Source organism: Phacochoerus africanus, chromosome 3 (genome assembly GCF_016906955.1).
Source record: "Phacochoerus africanus isolate WHEZ1 chromosome 3, ROS_Pafr_v1, whole genome shotgun sequence".
Classification (NCBI taxonomy): Eukaryota; Metazoa; Chordata; class Mammalia; order Artiodactyla; family Suidae; genus Phacochoerus; species Phacochoerus africanus.
The window spans coordinates 131,344,264-131,366,587 of record NC_062546.1 but is presented as its reverse complement, the minus strand read 5'-3'; the positions used below and the strand labels follow the sequence as shown (position 1 = coordinate 131,366,587).

The 22,324-nt window shown below is 39.1% G+C and overlaps 1 non-coding gene across 1 annotated transcript; it reads left to right on the top strand.

Annotated features, from left to right (window-relative positions):
• The first annotated feature begins 19,360 nt into the window (after positions 1-19,360).
• LOC125123832 (U2 spliceosomal RNA) lies at positions 19,361-19,554 on the top strand. The gene has a single exon (XR_007134204.1). It is a non-coding gene; the product is annotated as a U2 spliceosomal RNA (small nuclear RNA).
• Positions 19,555-22,324: the final 2,770 nt, after the last annotated feature.

Sequence of the window (22,324 nt, the reverse complement as noted above, 5' to 3'; positions counted from 1 at the left end):
GCCCATCATACTCAATAGTAGGAAGACGATTAAGCAAACTATGGTAAATGGATATAACGAAATACTTTTTAAAAAAAACTTTTAAAAAATGTATTGTAAATAAGTATGAAAATGTTCACATGAAATAAGTTCCAGTGAACAAGCAGAACCTAGAATTGTATGTGTACTGTAATAATTATACTTGCATAAAAAAGTACAAAAGTATATTAAAAAAGATCAAGGAGGCAAAGTAATGTAATGAGTTTAGAGCTTAATGTTTCTTAGGCTTCTCTTCTATAAAGTAGCTTAAATTCTTAGTTAAAAAAAGAAAAGTAAATGAGTCTTTAATTGCATTTTTAGATACCAAACCAACTGAAAATTATGTTTCATGTTAGGCTGCTTTGAAGAACCCCCCCCCACACACACACACATTCACACACACACACACACACACAATACAACCTGGCTAACCATTCCCACCATAGCACTTTTTACAACTCTGGCATTAATCACTGCCATGGCCTGAGGCCAGTGTCCAGTTGGTCTAGAGATTTTATTTTACAACCTGAGAACACTGGCTGGCTCCCAGTGCCTCTGCTCTCCTGCCCCGAACTGAGCCTTTCTTCTTGCTATACTTCACGTATTTTACTACAGCCCAGGAGCTGTTAAAGTTAACTAAAGCGAATGAATAAAGATAACAGAGTGAGTTAAAAAAAAAAAAAAAACACAACCCCCCCAAACAACCTCCCCAACAGCATGTAAATGACTATTTAGATTTTTCTAACTATTTATTGCTTCAAAATGATTTGTTCTCTCCCCAGCCTGAAATGCCTTATACCATACCTGAAGCAGAACTCTCTAAACCCAGAGGGCAGAAAGGCCACGCCTTTGATCCACCCCTCCCCCAACCCACGTTGCTCCTTAGAACCTCGATGTGCCAAGTATTTTGCACTCATGAACTCTGCCTCATTAACAGGCTCGTACAGATGCTTGTCACAGCTGCCTCAAGACTATTTGGAGACTGAGAGTATGTGGTTACAGCAGGGAAAGTGTGAGAGCATAACTGCCTCCCATAGGGACATGCTGGCAAATTGCCCAAGAGAACTTGGTCGTGCCCGGGGTTGGCTCTCAGTGTGATTGATTAAGCAGTTAGAGGCCTTCCAGGAGAACAAACTCCCAACGTGATCAGCTTGCCTTTATCATCTTTCGTGCTTACTTGAGAATCATCTTCTAAAGGGTGTCTAGCTTCCTATTCCAGTTTCTCCACCTGCATTCTGTGTGACCCTAGTAAGTTATTTCAGCCTCCATGCCTCAGTTTCTGAATGTATAAGATGGAGAAATAACAGGAAATAATAACAGTAGTTACTTCATAGTTTTGTTGCAAAGATCAGGGATCATGCCCTTAAGACCTAATGGAGGATATTGCTAGTTATCTACCAAAGATCCCTTCCATTTTTTTTTTTTATTAACAGAAACACAATTCTGTTGGAGGTGGAATGCCCAGCTAAAACAGTCCCTCCACAGACTCTGCCACAGCTATAATGACCATCTGATTCTGTTGTACAGGGAAGGGCTTCTAAGAAAGCAGCAGTTTCTGATTTAATAAAAAAAAAGAAAAGAAAAAAGAAAAAAAGAAAAGAACAGAGCCAGCTGGCATGTGTATTTTGCTCTTTGCCCTTCCTTTTTCATTCTGTATAGAATGGGGATACCTGGAAGAAAAGCAGCCACCTTGCAACTAAGAGAACAAAAGCTACATGCTAAGGATGGTAGATTAGGAAGCTAGGACAAACCTGGGTCCTTGATGACCTTCTCAAGTACCTGTATGGGGAGTGGACTACCTAGCTCCTAACTTCTTGTTAGAGGAGAAAAAATGAACTCCATTTGGCTAAGCCACTGGGGTCATGTTTCTGTTATATGCAGCTGAATGCAATCCTGACCTCAGCACTCAGCATGCTGCCTGCCAATAATAAAACCTTAATAAAGCTTACTTCTTATTTTTCTATAAAGCATCATGATTATAAGTCAGCTGTCACTGTGATGTGTACTAAGAGAGATTCATGATTACTGCTCTGGAATTTAGTTATGGTAAGTAGTGCATAAACTTATCCATTATCAATGAGGGCTGGTGAACATTCTCACTGAACTCAGAGACATTGGCTGTACTAATATTTGTCAATAGAGAATTTGACATTGTATTGCAATTTTTAAAATTGCTGCCAGGTTATAGTCAACTAGTTCCCCAAGGAGATGATTTTATTATAAATCTAGAAAAATTACAAGGGGGAAGGGAATAGGACATTTAAATATTTTGATGAACATTTATTTTGTTTAGTAGAAAGAAATGTTCATTTCCAAGAGATGCTTGCTTTATTTTCATTTATGAATATAATAATTAGTTTCTTTGGAACTCAAGAACATTTTAATGCTTTCCAAGTAAGTCTGGTGTTGGGGGTAGGGAGAAGAGAATATTGATTTATCCAAGAGCAAATCTGAAATTTATTTAAAAGCCTAAGGGTATTTGTCAAAACTTCTCCAAGGAGTGGCGCATGACACCATAGAGATCTTGCCCTCATATCTCAGCTTCCCCAAGCTCCTCGCTGAAATGTGAATTCATCCTCCACACCAGAAAAGCGATTTCTAGCTTCCATAAAACTGCACCATATTGACCAGGGTGAAATCAGAGAAACTGTCAGACCTCTCCTCAATCCATTAATTAAACCGTGGTCCTCTTTATGCTGTAGTAAGAATATTAAAATCTCAAGATATTAAAACATGTTCCTTGTTCATTTTTTTCAGCCCTCACAGGTCAGCAGGGACACTCATTACAGTCATTCAACCCAAGTTGAGAGAAGCCATATCTTGAATGTTGCCAGTCACCATGAACCTTGCACTGGCAGTTTCAAATATGTATCAATTTGCTTACAACTCCTTACCTAGAACCAGTTCCATATCCCACACAATCAAAAGTGGGCCATGAACACAGTGGAAATGAAACTGACTAGTAACCATGAGGATGTGGGTTTGGTCCCTGGCCTTGCTCAGTGGGTTAAGGATCCAGCATTGCTGTGAGCTGTGGTGTAGGTTTGCAGCTGTAGCTCTAATTCAACCCCTAGACTGAGAACCTGCATATGCCATGGGTATGGCCCTAAAAAGCCAAAAAAAAAAAAAAAAATTGGGCCATGAAGTACAACCATACCATATTCTGGGAAGCGGGGCACCAGAAGGAGCTGGCAAATTGCACTGACATTAGAGAAATAGCATCACTAAGTGCTTGTTACACACTAGCTGTGTGTCATAGCACTTATGTTAATTCTCATAACAAATTTTAATACTAACTTTAATTTTCAGATAAGAGATCTTAGGCCTAGACAGGTCAAGTAATTCGTCAAAGATTCCCCTTGAATATGTAGATTGATGTCAGTTTCCTCTGATTCCAAATCTGTGCTTTTTCCATTATTTCTCATAGCCTCCTGATATAACATGTTCAGCTGCTCACAACCTCACAAGCTTGGGGGAGTCAAGTGGAACAGGGGGATAGGGAACAGAGAAGAGTGTTTATTGTTAGGAAATACTTCTCTCTACAAAGTCAAACAGTCCATATTTCCATGGTTTCGTTAGGGGACAAAATGAACTAACCTAACCAAGGATCTGAAGCTGAACCCACCAGAACAGAAACTAAAAATGACTAAAACGAGATTGTGGAAAACATTAAGAATGCCAAGTGGGTCAGACCGAACTGACTATCAAATTGAGAGAAAGTGTTGCGCTATTTCTGTTCCTCAAAACCCTTCAAGTGATCCCATCAGAATGTGCCCTGTTACCCACGGTGATGCCCTGTTGCTTTAAAGAACCTTTTGGCTGTGACATAATTCTCACCCTTAATCCCTAAAGACTACTTGTAATTTTGGCAAGTTCCTTAAAAGCATTATGTATATATGTTGTATTATTGCTCTGAATACACGAACTCTCACATTTTGACTTGAAATATGCACTCAAGCATGCCAGCGACTTCCTTTTAGAAGTCTCAAGTAGAGCATGGTTGTGTACCATTAACCTGCTTCTACAGGGATATAATTTTCAGCAAGGAGAGAAAAATCCTTTAAGCTTTTAAGAGAGTTTTTTCACTGTATCTCATTTCTACTACATAGCTAGCAGAAGACCTCAAGTATTCAACCAAAGTTGAAGATGTGGATCTGATATAGGTCTACTGTGATGTCTCAAAGTACACCCTAAAAAAAAATCTAAACTTGAAGTCATATAATTCCTCCTCTTGTGAAGACTGTCCTTAAGAATGCTTGTGATATAATACTTCATGTAAAAGGCAGTCCTTACACTTTTATAACACCATTGGTTCTAGAGCTGCTGGGCAACCAGTTTTCAACAACTTCAGTATTACAACCTGGCGGTGCTTACATGGGTCAATGCTCGACCTCACCTCTGATTAGGTCTCTTTTATTTTATTTATTATTTTTTTTGGCCACATCTGCGACATGCAGATGTTCCCAGGCCAGGGACACCCACACTACAGCAGTAATCAGAGCCACATCAGTGACAATGCCTGGTCCTTAATCCACTGGGCCACCAGGAAACTCCTGATTAGGTCTATTTTAGCAATACGTGTGTGAGTTATAGATTACAGATCATTTTTCCTCCTGCTTCTCAATTTTTCTTTTCTACTTCTTTTTCGTCTTCTTCTTTTTTTTTCTTCTGCTTTTTAGGGCTGCACCCACGGCATATGGAAGTTCCCAGGCTAGGGATCAAATCAAAGCTGTAGCCTCTGGCCTTAACAACAGCCACGGCCTGTGACCTACACCACAGCTTATGGCAATGCCAGATCCTTAACCCACAGAGTGAGGCCAGGGATTGAACCCAAATCCTCATGAATCCTATTCAGATTCATTTCCGCTATGCCACAAAAGGAACTCCTCAATTTTTCTTTAGCATTACTTTTATAACACTTTTATGAAAAATATTTTTTAATTTGAAAAGAGCATTTATAATAAGAGTTCAAACACTGCAGATTACACACTCCTATATTACTGTGTTGTGTTCTTTTTTTTAATGGAAATCACAGTGAAGATACAGTATCAGAGACTCAAATAGTACTCTTAAAATAATCAGCAAGGCATCTATTCAAAACTCAATTTTAAGAGGCATGTCCTAGAGTTGAGGGTCAACCCCTCCTTATAACAGCCAAAATTTAAGTCACCTGAATAAACAGAAGGAGGAGAAGGGAAGGACAGTCTGAACTCTGCAACCTCTCATATTTAAAAGAAGAAACAGAAGAGGTAATTCCAATTGACCCCTCTTGTTTTATGGGTTTTGCATCTCTGGGAGGGTCAAGATGACAGCCCATTCTAAACATATGTCCATTTACATTAGCAGCCTTTTCTATGAGTAACTTAAGTGCATATTTGAAACATTCCAACAGAGAAACAAAAAAAGACATCAAAGGACCAAATAAATCCACACAAACATGGGAATTTGAGAGCCAGTTTATTTGGACTTTATCTCACTCTTATTTGCCTACCGCAATCCAATTGAGACCATAAAACAGAACCTGAAAGACTTGCTTTCCATAGTCAAAACAGTACAGTTTGGACTCTTTTTTAGGGGAGTGTTACAGTGGATACTGTGGCTGTGTTTGCAAAGGGGACTAGAGGAGGTGTTGGGATAATTTTTTTTTTTTGGCCATGCCTGAGACATGCGGAAGTTCCCTGGCCAGAGATCGAACCCAAGCTGCTGCAGTGACAAACCTGGATCCTTGACATGCTGCACCACAAAGAGAGCTCTGGGACAATTATTTTACTAACATATTTCAAATGAGTCAAATAGGTGTCAAATTCCTGTCTGAACACTGATTAAGCCTGGATACTAAAAAGGAGTAAGGACAGGTTGAGAGCAGTTTTTATGCTACTTGGGTGGTTAGCTGAAATGGCCGCAATTGAAATGGCCCAGAACACCCCACCTTGGGTTGATAAAGTAATTCAAGCTGAACAATTACTTTAACTCTCAGGCAGACAGTCTAGGTCTGGCTAGATTCCTTTGTCTTAGCCTAATATGCTCTCTTCAATGACTTTTCCCCTTCTCTTACATTTGTTCCTCCCTTGATGGTACCATTACATATGGAAAACTGCATATATTTAGTTTATATAACAGGCAAGATTAATATTTACTTTTTAAAAAATCTGGTACATGGATAAAATCTATATAACAGCAATACTACACTTACATAAAGAACTCTGAGGCCCTTAACTTTGGTAAGAGGTAAAGAATGTTTTTAAATGGAGAGGAAGAAATGATGGGAATATCTGCTTCAGGATGCAGACATCAGTCCCCTGGTGCCATTAGCTCAAAAGGAATTAAATGTAACTATGAACAGAGGAAGTCGTTAAGTCAATGGTATTTTTTTTAGGAAGTCCTCACTTTGCAACCTGGCTTGACTGAGTTTCTAGGTTTGCTCAAGGAGTGCAGAAATAAAATAATTGTGTAGAAGAGAAGAGATGATGTGAAGTTCCAATGGGTCTACCCCAGAGGAAGGCTGTGGAGGTGATGAGAAAGAAGTGATGTTAAACACTTAACTTTGATGAATAAACAACAAGTCCTACTGTACAACACAGGGAATTATATTCAATATCCTGCGAGAAAACAAAATGGAAAAGAAGATGAAAAAAATGTATAACTGAATCACTTTGCTATACAGCAGAAATTAACACAACATTGTTAATCAACTATGCTTCAATAAAATAAAAAAAATTTTAACTTCTTTTACTGGTGTTTTAACTAGTGGCATTATCACCAATCAAAAGTACTGGTTCTTGGAGTTCCCGTCGTGGCGCAGTGGTTAACGAATCCGACTAGGAACCATGAGGTTGCGGGTTCGGTCCCTGCCCTTGCTCAGTGGGTTAACGATCCCGCGTTGCCGTGAGCTGTGGTGTAGGTTGCAGACTCGGCTGGGGTCCCGAGTTACTGTGGCTCTGGCATAGGCTGGCAGCTACAGCTCCAATTCGACCCCTAGCCTGGGAACCTCCATATGCCGTAGGAGCGGCCCCAGAAATAGCAAAAAGACAAAAACAAACAAACAAAAAAACCAAACAAACCAAAAAAAAAAAAAAGTACTGGTTCTTTAAGGAAAAAAATCAGAAGGGGGCTCTTTGTCCTTTGTTAAAACAAACATAAATATTTGTACAACAGAGAGAAATGCCCTTTTGCGGTTTTCTTTTTTACAAATCAGGGGTAACTGGATAATATTTAGTCAGGGAAACATAATGATCGATGACTGGCATGTCTTGGGTTTTATATTACTGGGAGCAAATATTTTATATGTTTTTGGCTTGATCCTCTATATCTGCAGTCACCACTACTAGTCATTGAGTTTCTTACATGTTTTTTGCAATCGGTATTTTGCTTTCAAAGTCTAGTCTTTGCATGAAAGGATTAGCCTGGAAATTTTTATTGGCCAGCCCTGGAGGTGGCATGTTGTTTCCACTCACTTTTCCTTGAAGAGAACTGCAAAGAATGCTGGGAAATGTAGTAAAGCTGGGCAACTCTGTGTTTGGCTAACTTGCTCTGTCACAGGGATTTTAAAATATTTAAAACTGGTATGTCATGGATATCAAACAGTCAAAATGGATGCTAATTGTAAATAACCAGAAGAGCTAAGCAGTACATATCAGCGAAATATTAACCCTGCTATGCTGAAATGAAAAATTTACAATCAAAATCACAATATTTTTTATGAACTCAAAAGGGGATTTCTTTTTTACAACTTAAGTTGTTTTGAAAAGGAAGAGTAATGAGAATGTTCTTGAATTTACTAGCTATCAAAATAGTACAATAATTAAAATGTACAATGATGAAGTACATAAGCATAAATCAATGAGATTCATTCTCATAAAGATATAAATTCTGCCAAACTTTCATATGTATTCATCATCATTTTCCCTTGAGACTGCTTTCTCCAAGCCACCATCATCATGCTTCAATGTGGAGTGGTTGCTCTCTTGGCTTCCTGCACTGCCTGGGAATCCCTTTGCTGCTTTCTTTGTTCTATGCCATGTTTTTTTCTTGGTTTATTCATTCTTTGTGCTGGAGCCCAAATTTTAGTGACTTCCTAGGAAGGGCAACTGGAAGGTAAATCTTTGGAGGCCTTTTGTGACTAAAGATATTTTTATCCTTCTTTCAATCTTGACTAAAAGGTTAGCTGGGTGTTAATTATAAACATTTCTTTTTCTTCAAAATTGTCTCTTAACATCCAGTGTTGCTGTTAGGAAGTCTAGTGTCATTCTCCTACTTATTCCTATTCCTCTGTGTGTCTCCTTTTTTTTTATTTCTTGAAGATTCGTGACTCATCCCTTTTCCCCTGATATTCTGGGATTATGTGTGCTCAGATTATGTGAAATTATGTGGGATGGTGTGTTTCATGCTTTTTGTTTGCTCGTCTCAATTGTTTTCCTGAGAATTCAGTGGGACCTTACCTTCTGAAGATTTACTTCAGGTAATTGTGGAGATTTTTCTTTTATTATTTTATTTTTTATTACTCAATGAACTTATTACATTTATAGTTGTACAATGATCATCACCATCTAGTTTTAAGGTATTTCCATCCCACACCCCCAGCACATCCCCCCACCCCCCAAACTGTCTCCTTTGGAAACCATAATTTTTTCAAAGTCTGTGAGTCAATATCTGTTCTACAAAGAAGTTCAGTCTGTCATTTTTTCAGATTCCACATGTCAGTGAAAACATTTGATGTTGGTGTCTCATTTTCTGACTGACTTCACTCAGCATGTCCATAGTTCCGTCCATGTTGCTAAAAATGCTGGTATTTTGTTCTTTTTAATGGTTGAGTAATATTCCATTGTGTATATGTACCACATCTTCTTGGTCCACTCCTCTGTTGATGGACATTTAGGTTCTTTCCATGTCTTGGCTATTGCAAATAGTGCTTCAGTGAACATTGGAGTACATGTATATTTTCAAGTCATGGTTTTCTCTGGATAGATGCCCAGGAGTGGGATTGCTGGATCAAATGGTAGTTCTAATTTTAGCTTTCTCAGGAATCTCCATACTGTTTTCCACAGTGGTTGCACCAGTTTACATTCCCACCAACAGTATAATAGGGTTCCTTTTTCTCCACATCCTCTCCAGCACTTATTGTTTGTAGACTTTTGGATGATGGCCATTCTGGCTGGTGTAAGGTGGTACCTCAGAGTGGTTTTGATTTGCATTTCTCTAATAATGAGTGATGTTGAACATCTTTTCATGTGTTTTTTTGGCCATCCGTATATCTCCTTTGGGGAATTGTCTGTTTAGATCGTCTGCCCATTTTTTGATGGGGTTGTTTGTTTTTTTGGTATGGAGCTGCAGAAGGTGTTCATAAATTTTGGAGATGAATCCCTTGTCAGTTGATTCACTTGCAAAGATTTTCTCCCATTCTGTGGCTTGTCTTTTCATCCTGCTTAGGGTTTCCTTTTCTGTGCAGAAACTTTGAAGTTTGATTAGGTCCCATTTGTTTATTTTTGTTTTTATTGATATTACTCTAAGAGGTGGATCTGAGAAGATGTTGCTGTTGTTTATGTCAGAGAGTGTTTGGCCTATGTGTTCCTCTAAGAGTTTTAGAGTGTCTGGTCTTATATCTAGGTCTTTAATCCATTTTGAGTTTATTTTATTGTATGGTGTTAGGGAGTGTCCTAATTTCACTCTTCTACATGTGGCTGTCCAGTTTTCCCATCACCATTTATTCAACAGGCTGTCTTTTCTCCATTGTATATTCTTGCCTCCTTTGTCATAGATTAGTTGGCTGTAGGTGCGTGGGTTTAATTCTGAGCTTTCTATCCTGTTCCACTGATCTATATTTCTGTCTTTGTGCCAGTACCATATGGTTTTGATGACTGCTGCTTTGTACTATAGTCTGAAGTCAGGAAGCCTGATTCTTCCAGCTCCATGTTTCTTTTTGAGGATGTCTTTGGCTATTCTGTGTCTTTTGTGCTTCCAAAAAACTTTTAAAATATTTTGTTTGAATTCTGTGAAAAATGTCCTTAGTAATTTGATAGGGATTGCATTGAATCTGTAGATTGCCTTGGGTAGTATAGTCATTTTGATAATATTGACTCTTCCAATCCAAGAGCATTGTATGTCTTTCCATCTATTTGTGTCATCTTTGATTTCTTTCATTGGTATCTTATAGTTTTCAGAGTTCAAGTCTTTTGTCTCTTTAGGTGGGTTTACTCCTAGGTATTTTATTCTTTTGGATGTGATGGTAAATGGGATTGCTTCCCTGATTTATCTTTCTAATATTTCATTGTTGGTATATAGAAATGTCATCAATTTCTGTGTGTTAATTTTGTATCCTGTGACTTTGCCAAATTCATGGATGAGCTCTAACAGTTTTCTGGTAGAGTCTTTAGGATTCTCTAGTTATAATATCATGTCATCTTCAAATAGTGATAGTTTTACTTATTCCTTTCCAACTTGGATTCCTTTTATTTCTTTTACTTCTCTGATTTGTTGTGGCTAGGACTTCCAAAACAAGGTTGAAGAGTAGTGGCGAGAGAAGACATCCTTGGCTTGTTCCTGATCTCAGCGAGAATTCTTTCAGCTTTTCACCACTGAGAATGATGTTTCCTGTGGGTTTGTCATATATGGCCTTTATTATGTTGAGGTAGGTTCCCTCTATGTCCACTTTTTGAAAGGTTTTTATCAGAAATGGGTGTTGGATTTTGTCAAAGGTTTTTTCTGTGTCTATTGAGAGGATCATATGGTTGTTATTCTTCAGTTTGTTAATGTGGTATATCACACTGATTGATTGTCAGATTGAAGAACCCTTGCATCCCTGGGATAAATCCCACTTGATCATGATGTACAATCCTTTTAATGTATTGTTGGAAGCAGTTTGCTAGTATTTTGTTGAGGATTTTTGCATCTATATTCATCAGTGAAATCGGCCTGTAATTTTCTTTTTTTGTAGTATCTTTGTCTGGTTTTGGTATCAGGGTTATGAAGGCCCCATAGAATGAGTTTGAGAGTGTCCCTTCCTCTACAATTTTTTTGGAATAGTTTCAGAAGGATAGGTGTTATCTCTTCTCTAAATGTTTGATAGGATTCACCTGTGAAGCCATCTGGTCCAGGACTTCTGTTTACTGGAAGCTTTTTAATCACAGTTTCAATTTCATCACTTGTGATCGGTCTGTTCATCTTTTCTATTTCATCTGGTTTAATTTTGGAAGATTGTACTTTTCTAAGAATTTGTCCATTTCTTCTTGGTTTTCCATTTTATTGACGTGTAGTTGCATATGGTAGTCTCTTATGATCCTTTGTATTTCTGTGATGTCAGTTGTTACTTCTCCTTTTTCATTTCTAATTTTATTGATTTGAGTCCTCTCTCTTTTTTTTTGGATAAGTCTGGCTAAGGGTTTATCAATTTCGTTGATCTTTTCAAAGAACCAGCTTTTCATTTCATTGATTTTTTTTAATGGTTTTCTTCATTTTTATTTCATTGATTTCTGCTCTGATCTTTGATTTCTTTCCTTCTACTAAATTTAGGTCTTGTCTGTTCTTCTCTCTCAAGCTGCTTTAGATGTAAAGTTAGCTTGTTTATTTGAGCTGTTTCTTGTTTCCTGAGGCAGGTTTGTATTACTATAAACTTTCCTCTTAGAATGGCTTTTGGTGCATCCCATAGGTTTTGGAGTGTCGTATTTTTGTTGTCATTTGCTTCTAGGTATTTTTAAATTTTCTCTTTGATTTCTTCAGTGATCCATTGGCTCTTTACTAGAATGTTGTTTAGTATCAACGTGTTTGTGTTTTTTCCAGTTTTTTTCTTGTTGATTTCCAGTCGTATAGCATTGTGGTCGGAAAAGATGCTTGATATGATTTCAATTTTCTTAAAGTTACCAAGGTTGGATTTGTAGCCCAGGAGGTGATCCATCTTAGAGAAAGTTCCATGTGCACTTAAGAAGAATGTGCATTCTGCTGCTTTTGGATGGAATGTCCTATAAATACCTATTAAGTCCATCTGGTTTAATGCTTCATTCAGGGCCTGTGTGTCCTTGGTTGATCTGTCCATTGCTGCAAGTGGGGTGTTAAAGTCCCCCATTATTATTGTGTTATTGTCGATTTGTCCTTTTAAGGTCATTAGCAGTTGCCTCATATATTGTGGTGAACCTAGGCTGGGTGCGGAGATATTTAAAATTGTTATATCTTCTTCTTGGATTGATCCTTCGACATTATATAGTGACCTTCCTGTCCCTTAAAACGTTCTTCGTTTTAAAGTCTATTTTGTCTGATATGAGTATTGCTATTCCAGCTTTCTTTTGATTCACATTTGCATACAATATTTTCTTCCATCCTCTCACTTTCAATTTGTATGTGTCCCTAGAAGTAAAATGGGTCTCTTGAAGAAAATATATATATGGGTCTTGTTTTTGTGTCCATTCAGCCAGTCTATGTCTTTTGGTTAGGGTGTTTAGTCCGTTAACATTTAAGATAATTATTGATATGTATGTTCTTATTACTATTTTATTAATTGCTTTGGATTTGGTTTTGTTGCTCTTTTTTCTTCCTTTCTTCTCTTGTTCTCTCCTCTTGTGGTTTGATGACTATCTTTAGTGTTGTATATGAGTTGATTTTTCTTATTTGTTTGTGTCTCAATTGTAGATTTTTGGTTTGCAGGTTATTCTGAAGTTTTCATATCAGAGTCTATATATATATATACATGAGATTGTTTTAGGTTGTCGGTCTCTTAATTCTAATTGCATCTCCAGTGTCCTGCATTTGTACCCTCCTCTTCTCACGATTTCTGATTTTAGTGGCGTAATTGTGCATGGATGATTTCGTACCTTGACTGTATATATACCTTTACTGGTGAGCCTTGTCATTTGTGGTATTTTTGTTTCCGGTTGCGGCCTTTTCTTTTCTGCCTAGAGAAGTTCCTTTAGTATTTGTTGTAAAGCTGGCTTAGTGTTGCTGAATTCTCTTAGCTTTTGCTTCTCTGTCAAGCTAGTGATTTCGCCTTCCAATCTGAATGAGAGCCTTGCTGTTAAAGTAATCTTGGTTGGAGGTTTTTTCCTTTCATCATGTTAAGTATATCATGCCACTCCCTTCTGGCCTGCAGAGTTTCTGCTGAAAAACCTGCTGATAACCTTATCGGGGTTCCCTTGTATGTTGTTTGTTTCTTTTCCCTAGCTGCTTTCAAGATTTTCTCTTTGTCTTTAATTTCGGTCCGTTTGATTAATATGTGTCTCGGGGTGCTCCTCCTTGGGTTTATTTTCTATGGTACTGAGTGGGCTTCCTGGATTTGAGTGAGTGGTTCCTTTCCCATGTTAGGGAAGTTTTCAGCTAGTATCTCTTCAGATATGTTTTCTGTCCCCTTCTCTCTCTCTTCTCCTCCTGGCACCCCTGTAATACGGATGTTGATGCGTTTAAGGTTGTCCCAGAGTTCTCTGAGACTCTTGTCATTTGTTTTCAGTGTTTTTTCTCTTTTCTGTTCCGCATCCGTGATTTCCACGAATCGGTCCTGCACCTCGCTTATTCGTTCTTCTGCCTCCTGTATGCTGCTGTTGGCTGCTTCTAATGAATTTTTTATTTCAGTTACTGCATTTTGCATCTCTTCTTGCTTAAGTTTTATATCTTGGATCTCTTTGCTCAGTGTTTCCTGTAAATGATCCATCTTTGCCTCCAGGTTACTTCCAATGTCTTGCCTCATCTTCAGCACCAACAGCCTAAAGTCTTTTTCCTGGAGGCTGAGCATCTCCTGATCACTTAGCTGCTTTTCTGGGGTTTTTCCTTTCTCCCTCATCTGAGTTATAGTTCTCTGTCTTTTCGTTTGTATAGGTTTTTGGTGTGGTGACCTTTTTACAGACAAGGCTACAGAGAGTTGCAGCCTCTCTTCCTTCTGGTGTCTGCCCCCCTTGTGGCTGAAGTGGGTATGGGGGCTTGCTGTAGGCTTCCTGATGGGAGGGACTGAAGCCTGCCCACTGGTAGGTGGAACTGATTCCTATCCCTCTGGTGGGTGGGGCTTTGTCTCTGGGTGAGGTGAGAGGCGGCTGTGTGCCTGGGGGTTCTTTAGGCAGCCTGTTTACTGATGGGTGGGGCTGTGAATCCCACCTGGATTGTTGTTTGTCCTGGGGCTTCTCAGCACTGATGGGTGGGGCCAGATTTTCCCAAAATGGCCACCTCCAGAGAAAGGCCTGCTGATGAAGATTTTCAAGAGCTTGGCTCTTATTTCCTTCCCCCACAACAAGCCACATTCACCCCTGTTTTCCCAAGAGGTCCTCCAAGAAGCGCAGCCAGGACTGACCCAGATTCCCATGAAGACCCTGCTTTGCCCTGGGACCGAGTGCACCCTAAAGTCTGTTTGTGCCTCTTGAGAATGAGGTCTCCGTTTCCCCCAGTCCCGTGGAGCTCCTGTGCACAAGCCCCACCAGCCTTCAATGCCAGATACTCCGGGGGCTCTTTCTCCCAGTGCCAGATTCCCATGCGTGGGGGTTTGATGTGGGGCTCAGAGCTCTCACTCCTGTAGGTGGGTCTCTGTGATACAGTTACTTTCCATTCTGTGGGGCTTCTCGCCCAGGAGGTATGGGGTTGCTTATACCACATAATCGCCCCTCCTACCTCTTGATGTGGCCTCCTCTTTGTCTTCTGGAGTAGGATATCTTTTTGAAGGTTTCTGGTCCATTTGATTGAGGATTGTTCAGCATTTGGTTGTAGATTTTGTTGTTTTTAGGAGAGAAGTTGAGCTCCAGTCCTATTCTGCCATCTTAATCCCGTCTCCCTCTTTTATTATTTTTTGATCATTCCATCTACTCCATTTTTTTTCTGTTCACTACCCACCCCCACATAAGTCTAGTCTGTTACTCAGATTATAGACTTCCTAGATTGATTTTCTAACTTGCTATTTTCTCTCTCTGCTAGTTTTCCATCAATAGTTTTTTGGGGAAAAACTTTACTCTTGTCATCCGATAAGATATAATATCCATCAGCTAGAATATTCCTTGACCATTGTCCTCATAACCTGGTCATCTCTTCAATAAAATTTTCTTTAAAGAGAGGGACTGGACTAAGCTCACTGAGAAACAGGCTTGCTGCTCCCCCATCATATGGCAACTTAGTCCGTGAAATCTTTGCTTCCAGTGCTTCTGCCAATTCCATTTAAATAACTCACTTTCTGTTTGTATCAAAAAAATACATGTTCTCTGTGCACAGTTACCTTACTCTTACTCATGCTCTCTGTTGATGACGCCTACTGCCTTATGGTATCTGTGCAAAACTTTCTCATCTCTGGTGTCTTTTACATTTTCCAACAGCTAATTTGTATTTTTGATGAAATGTTTCTGAGATAATCTAATCACCATCATTCCTATTTGTACAGATCTGTCTCTTTGGGCCATGCTGTGTCTCTCACCCTTACAGCTTGGCTACCCTTGAATCAAGTAACCACTTCTGGCAAAATCAGCCATGAACTGGGAATGGGTCTGGAGATGCCCTCAAACAAACCCTGTCTGAGGAACCACGCAGGGCTACTTTTCTTTCCTTCTTTTTATTTCTTTCTCTTTGTTTGTTTCTTTCTTTTTATTTCTTTCTATTTTTTTTGGCATGCAGATGTTCCTTGGTCGGCAATTGAATGTGAGCCATAAAAGTGAAAACAACAAATCCTTAAACACTGGGCCACCAGGGAACTCCAAAGGCTACTTTTCTAACATGAGGCTATGAGTATGGCAAGTATTCAGAGATATGACTCACCCTTTGTAATGATTTTACCTACAATATTGAAACCTTACAGACTCAATGACCAATGTGGAAAGTGGAAATAATTAGGTATCTTCTACCTATCACATATGATTGTTATGAGAATGAAATAAAATTTTTTTCAGGGCTGAACCTGCAGCATATTGAAGTTCCCAGACTAGGGGTCTAATCAGAGATATAACTGCCAGCATACATCACAGCCACAGCCAAAGCAACACCAGATCTGAGCCATATCTATGACTTACACCACAGCTCTTGGCACCACTGTATCCTTAACCCACTGAGCAAGGCCAGGGATTGAACCCACATCTTCACCGACACTATTTTGGGTTTTTAACCTGCTGTGTTGCAATGGGAACTACGTAAAATATTATAAATTATAAAGCATTGCATGATGTGAAACAACTAGCAAAATCCCTGACATGTACTAGATGATCCATCCACAATAGTGTAACAGCATGCTGTCAAGTGCCCAGTACCAAAATGGGCCATTCAGGTTCACTGTTGAGAACTAAGCCCAAAGCACCACACAAACTTAATCCAGGGCACTGCTAGGCACTGTGGCTGCTGGCAGGGCTTGCTGACAGGGCCTGTCAGAAATGCCAGCAAGTCTGCTGTCATTCCTGCCCAGAAGGCCTGGGAGCAAGAAATGGGGGACTTTTGTTGGGGGGCTTCAGAGTTCTTGAGGAGAAGCTGTTCCCTCTTCTCACCAACCTGGGAAGGGGAGAAAAGGTCCTTGCTTTTCCAGAAGCACAGGGAAGGAAGCTTCACAAGTGTATGTGCGTGCATGTGTGTGTATAACCACATCCATTCCTGCTCCACTGAGTCAGGGACATGTGAGAATGTCTTGTGTGTAGCTGCCAATGCTGGAACTTGCAGAGATCCCACTGACACTCTTATGGAAAAAGGGGTGGGAGAGGGATGATGGAGCCGAGAAAGAACAGATGGTCTTTTTTCAAAAAAAGTTCCCCCAAAGCTAAATTTTTTAATTAAAAACACTATTATTTTTCCTTCTTAAGAATCCCTTTTTATGGTAAAAATAAAGCACACAGACAGAAAAAAAAAACATTAAATGTTCAGCTTAATGAGTTATCAAGACAGTATCTTGTAACCATTATTCAGGTCAATAAATAAAACATTGCTAGCACCCCTGGAGCCTCCACCTGCATCTCTTCAAAATCAGAAATCTCCCTCCTTCCCCCAAAGGTAACCATGATTTGACCTTCATAATAATCATACTTTGGTGTTTTGTTTTTTTTTTTAACTTTTTTTTCCAACTAAGCATGCATACCAAAGCATTATACTTTAGTATTGCTTGTTTGGGAATGTACATCAGTTTATCTATGCTACTTTTGTTGGGCATACGGTTTTTTTCCAATTTAGGACTATTATTAACATGCTGCTACAAACATTCTCATACATGATTCCTGGTGTGTGTGTGTTCATTTCTTTAAGGTGTATAGCTAAGAGTGGAGTTGTTGGGTGATAGAGTACATGAATTCTCAGTTTGACTGTAGAATGCTTTGAAGTGGATCCTCAATATATATTCCCACCAGTAGTTTAGGAGAGTTCTCCATACTCCACATCTAAAGTGGTAATTCTTCATTCTGAGAAATATATTTGGTATGAAAAAGGCCTTTTAAAAAATGATAAAAATGATAATGGTAGAATTAACAAGTTACTCTTTTTAGGTGGCTTTACATGGTAAAATAAAGATCTAATAGTTCCATTTAGGCCCTATTTTCCCCCTTGAAATTCTATTCACTATGACATCCCAAATGCTAGAAACCTTTGTCTCATACAACATGATATAGATTGTGCCTAGGTATTGTTTTAAAATCAAAAACACTTGAAACGTATAGTAACCAGCCTCCAAAATGACCCCAGGGAGCTTTTTCCCCTTGGTATCCATACCTTTGTGTAGACATTTCACAATGAATAAGGGCTGATTTTTGTGACCAATGGAAGTGTCCATGTATGATTTTACAAAGGAGACCTTAGAAGATGTTGCTGCTTCAGTGTTGACCTTTTGGATCGCTCACTCTGGAGGAAGTCAGCCACCATGTTGTGAGTATGATCAAGCAGCCCTGTGGACAGGCCCACATAGAAAAGACCAATTGACCAATGCCAACTTGCTAACCAAGTGCATCACCTTGAACATACTTCAGCCTCTGTCAAGCCTTCAGATGATTTTAATCTTCCAGCCTTTGCATTTTCCAGCTAGACCCCAGAAATCATAGAGACAAGCAGTCCCTTGTGCTCTGTCTGAATCTCTGATCCATACAAACTATGAGATAATGCATGAATCTTGTTGTTCTAGGGATGATTTGTTACACAATGAGAGAAAATGAACATAGCACATATTACCACCTAGAAAGTATCCTTGCAAAAAATTTGAACCTGAATCTGATAATGCCTCTATATTTAACTATAGGTTTAGAAGAAGTAGAGGTGATAAAGGAACATGTTAAATAAGTGTGCCAGAGGGATGCAATTAGCAAAATTGAGAATATAGGAAATTCTTCAGCACGAATGACCCAATTTCTTTAGCTAGTAAATTGAAAGGAGGGAGGAAAAGAAGGGGAACCTTATAAGAGGGAACTTACAAGGTATGATAGACTGTATTACTGCCAGTATTTGCTGCCCTCTCCTGTGGGAGAATTATACTTCCCTTTTCCCCTCAGACATCAGCTTTGGCCATGTGATTTTCTTTGACCAATAAAATGTGAGCAGATGTGGAGGTTGCTACTTCTGAGCAGAAGTTTTAAAAGTCATTGTATTTCAACCATTCCTCATTTCCATCTGCTGGGAAGTGGGTGTATCCCAAATAGGGACTGTTTCTTCAGCCCGTGGGCCAAGAGTGAAGAGGGTGCAGGGCTGACTCACAATGGAAATTCACGTGAGCAGGAAATAAATCCAAGTTTCATAAGTCACTGTGATTTTGAAGTTGTTTGCTACCACAGCATAACCTAGTGTCTGATTCATGCAAGAAATGTTTCAATCAAATATGAAAGATGAACCTTGTTAGGATTCTAGTTTATGAGACCATTGTAGAAATTTGAATGTGAACTTAGATAGGTAATGATAAGCTTATTGCTATTTATTTCTTAGGTGTGTTAATGGTACTCTTGTTACGTTTAAAACAACAAAAAGAGTTTTTTTGTTTTAGACACATTGTCCAGGGGAAGAGAGGAAAGGTGGGGATATTGATTTGTCCTGACTTGATCAATGTTGAGCTGGGTGGTATGTACAGGCCTCTTTTTCATAATACTCTTTCTACTTGTGTTAATGTTTAGAAATTTCCATAATAAAAAGTTTAAAAATAGTCTATTGGACTTGAGTCCCAGAGTTGTCCCTTGACTCCCTCAGGGGTACAGAAAATATGGGAGCTGAGAAGATGAAACTGATCAATTATGTTGCTGAGAAAATACATAAGGGATGAGTTTGGATCAGGTCCTAGGAAGAAGACATCTAAACTAATTTTCAGTGAGAAAGATATTTCTTCAGGAGCATCACATGAGGCCAGAGAAATCTCAAGGTAAGATGTGGAATGTTGGGGAGGGGTAGCAAACTCAGAAGGTATTAGATTCCACTTCAAGTGTGAAAGGAAATGGGGTGTGGCTTAAGTAGAACCATTATCCCTTCCCTGCCTATTAGCTAAAACCAAACATAGTGTCTATCTTACCAATTAAAGCACCTGATGTATTCTTTATCTGTGTTCTGGGGATGAAATTAATGTTTGGAATTAGGAAATGGGTTGGAAGCTAACTCTATCTGCTGCTCCACGCCTCAGCTTGGAATTGCATTACTTCCAGGAATGGTGCATTCCTTTTGAGTTAATGATGGATTGTTTTCTATTATTCCCTTTGTCTCCTACAAAGTGCTCTAATTCACTCTTTTTTTTTTTTTTTCTAATTCACTCTTAATGAGGCTCCAGACTAAATTTCCACTGCTTGTGCTACAAGTATAGGGTTTCCTGTAAGTGGAGTAGACAAAGTAGCTGAGCTCGAGCCATCTTGCCAGCTCCACATCCAAGAGAATGTTGGACAAGAAGACCCCTTGGGATGAGGGAGAGAGGAGCCTGAGCCTGAGCCAGACCTTGTGTCAGGAGACTGTATGCTGGCACATGTGACTCAGGAAGAGCCCACATGGACAGCTACAGAGGGGGAAGAAAATCTGTTGCCATTAAAGGAGCAGCAGCAAATTTGGGGGTGGCACCTACTGCCGCCGTCCAATGGAGCCAAGTAAGGAGAGTCTTGTTCAGTCCTTCAGACCTAGGATGGTCCTGTCCAGGAAAGAGGGAAAGATGGGGCTGTGAGGGCAGACACTCTCCCTCCCCCACTCCCACTAGATTGACACTGAAGTTATATACTGCCTTGTTTTTGAGATTGAAGTTTAAAAATGAATAGGGCTGAGCATTAGAGATGAAACTGGGAGGCTATGGAATTAGATGGGGCCATCATTAAGATAAGGAAGTTCACTGCCCAGAGTAAAGTGGGGATTCTACCAGAGAAGCCTGGGAACAGTTATACAGCTTCAAGTTTACACCCCAATGAATTGCTATGCCTTAAAAATTAAAGGGTCCTTCAAAAAAAATACATGTACCTGCATGTTCATAGCCGCACTATTCACAATAACCAATACATGGAAATAAACTAAATGTCTGTTGACAGGTGAATGGAATAAGACGATGTGGTACATATATACAATGGAATACTACTCAGCCATAAAAAAGAACAAAATAATTCCATTTGTAGCAATATGGATGTAACTAGAGATTTCATACTAAGTGAAGTAAATCAGAAAGAGGAAGACGAATACCATATGATATCCCTTATATGTGGAATCTAAAATATGGCACAAATGAACCTATCTACAAAACAGAAACAGACTCATAGACATAGAGAACAGACTTGTTGCTGCCAAAGGGGAGAGGGGAGGGAATGGGATAGATTGTGAGTTTGGGGTTAGTAGCTGCAAACTACTACATTTAGAATGAATGGGCAATGGGGTCCTGCTGTATAGCACAAGGAACTATATCCAATCTCTTAGAATAGACCAAGATGGAAGACAATATAAGAAAGGAATGTATATGTGTGTGTATATATGTGTGTGTGTGTATATATATATATATATATATATATATATATATATGACTGGATCACTTTGCTGTACAGCAGAAGTAGGCATGACACTGTAAATCAACTATACTTTAATTATAAAAAATTCAACTAAAAAAAAAATCATAAGGTTCTTCATTTCCCCTAACAACACAACAACAAAAAAACAAAATACTTTGGTTCAGGTTTTTAGTGATACACTATTCTCTTCAAACCTGACAAAGTTTGAATTTAGCCATTGGCCTTCTTAATCTTTCCTTCCTTCTGCCTTCTCTTCTCTATCCTGCAGAAAGTCTGTGCCCTCCTACTGCCCTGTGTGCAATTAAGTAAAGCCAAATGTATGTACCATCAAGGGCACTAAAAATAAATATCTATATTTTCTTTTATTATTTTGTCTACTGTGACCTACTTTTTGTTCAATTTCAAAAGCAAGGTGGTGAGCTGTGCCCTAAATAAACATATCAGTGAACCCTATCCTACCATTTTGGCCGATGGCTTTTATACTTGAAACCAAAATTGTTTTCTACACATAGCAAAAGTTCAAATAATCTTCCATGCCAATGCATTGATAGTTGTTTCAAAATTCTACTTGCTTCGTCAAAAATCTATTTCTTTGAAAACTGTTTCCCACTAATAATCTTGGAATTCAAGAGATCTAGTTAGTGCCTGTGTCGCATGTAGAATCACTTTCAACCCACCCACACAGCTAAAAACAAATTTTTCAGCAATTATAAAATCAAGAGCTGTGAAGTTTCCTTGCAAAGAGAGCATTTTATCAGCTGATGTTACTTTAATTATCCATTTTTAATGAGGAATCTATGAATGTTTTCAAAAATCAAGGTCACTAGGTAGGCTGTCACCTGAAAAAAAAAAATCAGGTTACTGTCTGAGAGTTTCACTGGCACTAGGTGATTATTGCCATAAGTGAAATAGTTCAGCTTAGCAAGATATATGTGTATGCTTTAAAAGAGAGTCTTAATATTCACCCTAGGAGTTGTTAATAAACAAGCTGAAGTGCTTTCATGGGAAATACACATTCTAGGGGGTGGTCTTCCAGCACTGAGGAGCCCTAATCACGACGTTGGACTTGGAATCGGTGGCAACGGCAACCCCTTCAACTATTTGTTTCTGAATCTACACTAGAGAATTTATTCTATAACATAATGGATGCTAGAAGTAACTCAGTAATTTACTGGTGAGATGTATGTGAATTGATGTATTGTATGTGTACTGAGGCATGTGAATTCATGGGTAACTTACCCTTAAATGAATGGGCATAAATTTGGGGTGAGCCCAGAATGGTGCTCTAGGCCTGGGTATTTTTTTAGGCCTGTGTGTGCCACTTAGTGCAGGAGTCTGTCACCTAATCCAATGAGAAGTGTGGCTGGATCTTGCTCTAGGATATCATGGGGTCCAGGTCAAGTTTTCATGAAGGTTTCTGGTCAGGAGCCATGAGCTCATGGAACACACAGGATGACCTG